Source organism: Dasypus novemcinctus, chromosome 6 (genome assembly GCF_030445035.2).
Source record: "Dasypus novemcinctus isolate mDasNov1 chromosome 6, mDasNov1.1.hap2, whole genome shotgun sequence".
Lineage (NCBI taxonomy): Eukaryota > Metazoa > Chordata > Mammalia > Cingulata > Dasypodidae > Dasypus > Dasypus novemcinctus.
This window is the reverse complement of record NC_080678.1, coordinates 91,688,375-91,695,758: the sequence shown is the minus strand read 5'-3', so window position 1 is coordinate 91,695,758 and position 7,384 is coordinate 91,688,375.

Sequence of the window (7,384 nt, the reverse complement as noted above, 5' to 3'; positions counted from 1 at the left end):
GGAATGCCGAGTTGTCAAAGTGCTCGGGCTTGCCTGTGTTTTGAGTTTGGGTCCACTTTTGTTTATTCTTGAAGCAGAGACAAAAAGGTCACGCTCATCTTCTTCTAGGGACACAGACATGGTCTTCAGATTTATATTTTTCATTCTTTCCCACCAAGAACAGGAGTTCTTGGGTGACAGAAGCCAACTCCCAATCTTCCTCCAGCACCGCAGATTGATTTCTTATCTGCCACATTGGGAAACAATTCTCCATGTGTCTTTCGTGTTTCTTGTGAGCAGAGGCACTGGCTGCCTTCATTCCAGACTATCTTTTCAAGAATTATTTATATAGGGAAAACCTTGGATGACAGAGATGGTGTATGTTTGCAGTACAGTGTGATAAAGATAATGTTTCCTCCCTCTTAAACAAAGATTAGGCAGGTTTTCCTAGAGTTTATTGTGTAAGATTCCAGTTCCCTAAGCCCAGGGTTTTTCAGCTGTCAGCAGACTCACTTGTATGCAGAGTGTCTACCTTCGCCCCTACCCATCACGTCTATACAACTTGTATGGAAAAGGGGAAATGGATGCAAATATGCTGATGTTCATAAGATCGTGCTATTTGCTGTGCTGTAACTGATGAAATCCTTTGTCTCTGTCCCAAGAGTCTCATTGTCTTTTGGCATCATCCAAGAAATGGTGGAAGGCTAAATTGTTACCTTGCAAGTAGGATAAAAATCTCTGGCTCTCACTACACAAACAGTGAACCCTAAATTAAAGCATGGACTATACTTCACAATACAATTACAAAAGTGTGCTTTCATCAGTTGTAACAAATGTTCCCCACCTATGCAAGGTGTTAATAATAGGGTAGTATATGGGAATTCTGTGTTTTATGCATGATTTTTCTGTAAAGCCACAACTTCTCTAATAAAAAAATCTCAGACCTTTCGCATATCTTGGTACATACAGACTTTATCAGTTACTTCCCAGGTCTGGGTTCAATTATCTCTACATACACGTTGCTTTTCATTCATGTCCATTATTCCATTCAACACTAACTTGTGGGAACAAACTACAAATACCCAAATAAGACCTGATCATGAGTGGAGAAAGAAAGGAGGGCAAAGTTATTCTGAGGATCAAAATTGATATTCCAAGCTCTTTTGAAAATACCAGTAATAGGAATAATATTTTCATTTCACTCATTCCCTGGCCGTCTTCTTTTTCCAAAGCCATACCATGAAGTGTATTACCCCAGGGAAGTTTAGCATTGGTATTTCTAGAACACAGAGGCCATTCATTAACTTTGAGTCTCAAAGCTAACTTTCTCAAATCCTTCAGGTTACTGTTGTCTTATAAGCCAGGTGGGCTGTTGTCCAGGTGCAGCCTATTGGATTCCTTATTCAGGAGAATATGGGGGTCAAAACAAGCCTGTGGTTGCCTTGTTACTGTATATTGCAGTGCATGGCTGTACCCTCCTCAGTGGGTGACTTTCTCCATTTCTCACAAAGGCACCCTGTGGACAAGCAGCAAACAAGCTAGGTATGGTAAATTGAATTGTGTGCCCCACCAAGCACATGCTCTTCTTTATTTTTAAAGATTTTATTTTATTTATTCCTCCACCCCATTGTTTGAGCTCACTTTCTGCTCTTCTTTTTAGGAGACACCAGGAACTGAACCTGGTAGTTCCCATGTGGTAGGCAGGCACCCAACTGCCTGAGCTGCATCCACTCTTCCCCCCCTTTTACTTCTTTTGAGGTACCAGGACCAGGTATTGAACCCAGGCCCTTGTATGTGGGAAGCCGGTCCACAACCACTGAGCCAAAGATTTATTTTATTTATTTATTTCTCCCCACCCCCTTGTTGTTGGCACTCACTATCTCTTCATCTTCCTTTCAGGAAGCACTGGGAACTGAACCCAGGGCCTCCCATGTGGAAGGGAGGCACCTAATCACGTAAGCCACCTCTGCTCCCTGCATGATCTTAATCTTAGCTTGTGTCTCTGTGGGTGTGAACCCTTTGCAATTTGGACCTTTTGAAGATGTTATTTTTAGTTAAGGTGTGGCCCAACTGGATGAGGGTGGGCCTTAATCGGGATGACTGGAGGCTTTATAAACAGAAACTAGAAGTCACAGAAATGAAAAAGAAGAGGATATTACCATGTGACAAGAGGCAGAGGTACAAATCAGAGAACCTCAAGGATTTATGACAGCCAGCACCAGAATGCTGAAGACCTCAGAAGCAAGCAAGACTTGCTGAAATCTTGATTCTGGACTTCTTTTTTTTTTAATTTATTGTTATTTTTGAAGATACTTAGAGCACAAAAAATGTTGCATTTAAAAATATAAGAGGTTCCCATATACCCCACCACCTACCCCCCACTCCTTCCTCATTAACAACTTCTTTCATCATTGTGGCACATTCATTGCATTTGGTGAATACATTTTGGAGCACTGCTGCACCACATGGTAGTTTAGCCCCAGTACATTCAGTGGGTTATAGAAGGATATATAATGTCAGCCATCTGTCCCTGCAATATCAGTTAGGACAACTCAAAGTCCCAAAAATGCCCCCACATCACATCTCTTCTTCCCTCTCCCTGCCTTCAGCAACTACCATGGCCACTTTCTCCACATTAATGCTATAGTTTCTTCTATTACTAGTCACAATAGTTCTATAGTAGAATACCAGTAAGTTCCACTCTAATCCATGTTTTATTCCTCCATCCTGTGGACCCTAGGATGGTGATGTCCACTGCATCTCTATATCGAGAGGGGGCTTAGATCCCACATGGCTGATGGATGCAATTCTCCTGCTTGGAGTTGTAGGCACTTTCGGTTCCCTCGTGTGGTGGTTGACCAACTTCACCTCCTTAGCTGACCTGGATAAGTCCAACAAACCAAAGAGTAGGAGTTGCAACTCTGCTGAGGTTCAGGGCCCAGGTAGCACATGGCCAGTCCAGAGATTCAAGTCTCTTGAGTATATACCAACCCCAGCACCCACCACAGGTTCAGTAAAAGTGAAAAAAGAGGCATGTGTAGAAAGGTCACATCTGAGCACAACTCCATCACACTCAGGAACACAAATTACAAAGTAGGGCCCACTGACAAGACACTGAACTCCAGAACCATCTGTCATGACTGTAGAACCTGTGTGTCTCCGTAGCCCTCAGGAGCACCAGTACCTGGGGTTGTATCTACTTTGGCAGTCTCTGGGATCCTCCTGAGACGTGCATAAGCACAACCACTCTGACGACCTCCCAACTCTTTTTTGAAGACTCTTAGTCATATAAACTCATTTGTCTTTACCATTTCACCCTTTTATTCAAGGTGTTTTTCTAGTTTAATCACTAGCTAGTGATTGGTAGTAATCCCTTGGTACCAGGGAGGCTCATCCCTGGGAATCATGTACCATGCTGGGGGGAAGGTAATGCATTTACATGCTGATTTTGTCTTAGAGAGTGGCCACATTTGGGCAACATGGAGGCTCTCAGGAGGTAACTCTTAGGCACCCTGCAGCTCTAGGCCTAGTTGAAATTTCAGGCACACAGGCTCATAAGCATGTTTATCAGTATCAGGTGCTCATCATTGGGTCATCCTTCCTCACTGGTCTTTGCCCTTGCACTTGGGGAATTGTTGTTCCACTGGGGAATGTGACAGAGCTCCCCTGGCTAGGAACTCAGCACTTCCTCAGTTGTCATTTGTAATTGTAACTACTATGAAAATATGATTTTGGACTTCTTCTGGCCTCAAAACTGTGAGCCAATACATGCTTTTTGCTTAAGCCAACCCATTATCTGATATTTGTTATAGCAACCTGATAAACTAAGACACCAGACTTTGTGGAAGAAGAAAGGATTTCTAAATGCCCAAGCTTCCCATTTGAGACATAAAGCTGGAGGCTTTTCAAGACTGATCATAGAATTTTATGATTTTACTGCAGAGAGATTGGGCCAGGTTTGGAAAGGAAGGGACCAGATACAGAGGGAGAGCAAGGAAGTCAGACCTCAGGCTTCATGTCCCTCTATCACCATGAAACTATGCCTCAAATTAGAGAAGGCTTTAAAAACATCCAGGTGGACATAGGATGCCTTAGAACATCAAGTGGCTGCTTTACCTTATTGCAATGGCCTCTTTACTGGTTTCCTTATCCCCTAGTGACTCTTCTTAATTGATCATGTCACTTCTCTGCTTCGAACCCTCCAATGTTACACCATCTTTCTCAGAGTAAAGCCAGTCTCCAGATGGATTTACATAATTGGTTAATTGATTGCATCTACTGTTGATTCCATCTATAATCAACAAAGGAGATTGCCTTCAGTCATGAGAAGAGTTTCTTCATCCAATGAGTTGCAGGCCTTAAGGCAAGAACTAAGAATTTCAGCAGTCAGAAAGAAGGATTTCTGTCTCTACTTTAGTCACTCAGTTTCTCCTGGAGAATTCGGTTTCATCTTCATCATGTTTCCAAGTTGTGGCCTGCCCTACAGAATTTGGACTCATTAATGCCCACTGTTGCATGAGTCAATACCTACAGTAAATCTTTCAACTTATATTATATATGTTCATCCTGTTTCTCTGGAGAATTCTCACTAATACAAGCTCCTACTAATCTCTCCTTGGTCATGCCATTTCAGTCATGCTGGCCTAATTGATGTTTTGTTCTTGCCTCATGTCCTTTGTCCTTCTGATCCATTTGCCTGAAGAATACTTCCACCAGCTACTCTGAAGGTGTCCTTCACCAATGCTTGGTCTTCCTTCAAATATTACTTTATTGGAGAAGGCTTCCCTGACCACCCTATGGAGACTAGATCCCTCCTGTTCCACTAGTCTCAATTACCCTTCATCAACATTCTTTCCTCAGTAACAACTATCACCATGTATGCCTATTTTGTTTGCTTACTGTCTTTTTCCTCTCAAAGGAATGTATGCTCCATGGGGACTGAGGACTTTGCTGTGTTTCTTCTTTATCTCCAGTGCCTAAAACGGTGCCTGACACAGAGCGGTCACTTGGTCCATATTCATTGGATGAATAAAGGAATGAATGACATTCCAAGCTTTTGGGAGAAGCTGTGCCTTTGCTTGAGGTCATATTCAATTCAGGCTGGTTGTGACTGAGAGGGGTCCAGAGGGTCAGGTTTGAGGTTGTCCTCCCAGCTCTCTGTAGCCCAGGCCAGGTCCCTGTATCCCACTAGCCCAGTGAGAGCTTATGAAGAGTAATGTAGGCTAATAGAGACCCAGGGCAGGAAGAGGAAGCCATGGAGGGCTGCAATAACCAGAAGCCGTGGCCAGGCCAGTGGTCAGTAGCAGGAGATAGCACCCTTCCTGCCATGACACTAGTCAGGAACACCAGTGCCCTGCACATCACCCCAGACCCCAGCCGACCTACAGGCCAGACCAGCAGGGCACATGGGCAGGTGACCCCTTTCCCTGTTGCCAGGACTTTTGTTCATACCCAGACCACCATCTGGAGAGAGAGGAAGGAAGGACAAGCCAAAACAAGAGCTGAAATTAGAAATGACATTTATCAAAAGAGACGTTTAAACGAGAAGAAAATTGGGATGCTGTTAAGTGGACAGCCACAACCTCCTTCCCTAGATCCCTAATTCCACTCTCCAGTGGATGAACTCACATGGAAGATTAAAGCAGTTAGAGGAAAATATAAATATATAGTGTGTGTGCATATTTGAGGGCTATGTGTTGAATTTGGGAGCCATTTATATATCCTTGAACCTGATATAAGCTCTAGGAGAACCCCACACACACATACTTGGAGGTGCCCCAGAAGCCAGGCAGCTTACAGTGTGTTTCTTTCCCAAAGCTCCCACTTAGATTTAGTCTGCAATATTCAATCAACCATGTAAGTTTGTAGCTGCCTCGCTCAGATACCTTGGAGCTATTTCTAAAGTTGATGCTGTGAATGGTAAAGAATCTAAGAGTTTCCTGCCTAAGGACTTACCACCAGATTCTCCTTTGGAACTTTGCACAGACTGCCCAGTACATTGGGGGTCCCATTGACAGACTCCCCAGTACACTGGCGATCCCATTTGAAGCTCTGAAATTGAGACGTAAACTCTGGAAACATTTTACTACCTCTAGATGGACTGAAGGACTTCTGCTGCAATAGTCAAAGCTGAACCATTTGGGGGTTGATTGCAGCAGGATAAAGTTCTAGTTCATACTCAACTAGATAAAACCTTAGCAAATAAAGATGGGGTCAATACGAATTCTGAATTTCAGTGAAAGACCAGTTAAGGAGTTAAAGTACTGAATATGATAAGTACTACCACTAAATAGTTCCATATTCTCATAGCACAGTGGATATTAACTGGGGGCAAATTATCTCCCCTTTCCCCCAAAGGGTCATTGGCAACATCTGGAGACATTTTTGTTGTCACGACTGGAGGGCAGGCAGTGTTATAGATATCTAGTGGGTAGAGCCCAGGGAGTCTCCCAAAGATCTTACAAAGCCCAGGAATGCCCCCCACCCACCCATTACAAAGAATACACCAGTTCAAAATGTCAATAATACCAAGCCGTAGGAATCATGCCGTAGAGCATGTTACCTTTTGCAAGGCACTTTAGAATCTGTTCTTTCAATGGTAGTTTACATGTATCCTGTGAGGTAAGATAGGTAAGCATAATTGTACCAACTTTAAAGAGAAGGCTGAGGCTAGGAGAAGGTAAGGGACCTACCCAAGACCTCCCATAGAACAAAGTGTGAGGATCCCAGAATCCTGCCTATTGTTCCTCAACCAATGCTCTCTCCACTGCCTGGCTCCACCAGCATTGTCAGGCCCATGCACTACTTCTATGCCCTATCTGTTTATTAAGAACAAAGAAATAAAACTTTCAACAAGCATTTGTTGAGAGCCCACTGTGTGCCAAGTAAAGAAACAAAATTCCTTGCTCTCAGGGAGGATATAGTCTAGTAGGAGAAAGACTTAACAAACAAGGTAACATAAAATGTTTAGCATTTTAGTGATAAGAGTTAAGGAGGAAAAAAAGGGAAGGAGGATGTGGAGAGCAGTTGGGAGGGGGATTGAGTTGAAGTTTTAGATAGCATGGCAAGGGAGCACTTGAACCAAGATTGCAAAAGTGAAGGAGCTCAGCATGTGGCTCTCCGGGAGAAGAGGCCAGACAGAGGGGAAGGTAAGTGTAAAGACCCTTAGGCAGGAGTAGACCTGGGTACCTGAGGAAGTCCTTGAGTCTGCTACAGAGTGCAGAGGCAAGAAGAGAGCAGGAGCGGACGAGGCCACAGCAAAGTAGGGAGAAGGGGGGCAGATCACAGGAACACCAAAGGTCATTTGAAGGACCTTGGTTTTCAACCCAGAGACATTGGGAGCCACTGTGGGCTCCAGACAGAGGCAAGCTGGAATCTCTGAATTTTTTGTTTTGGCTTATTGTGA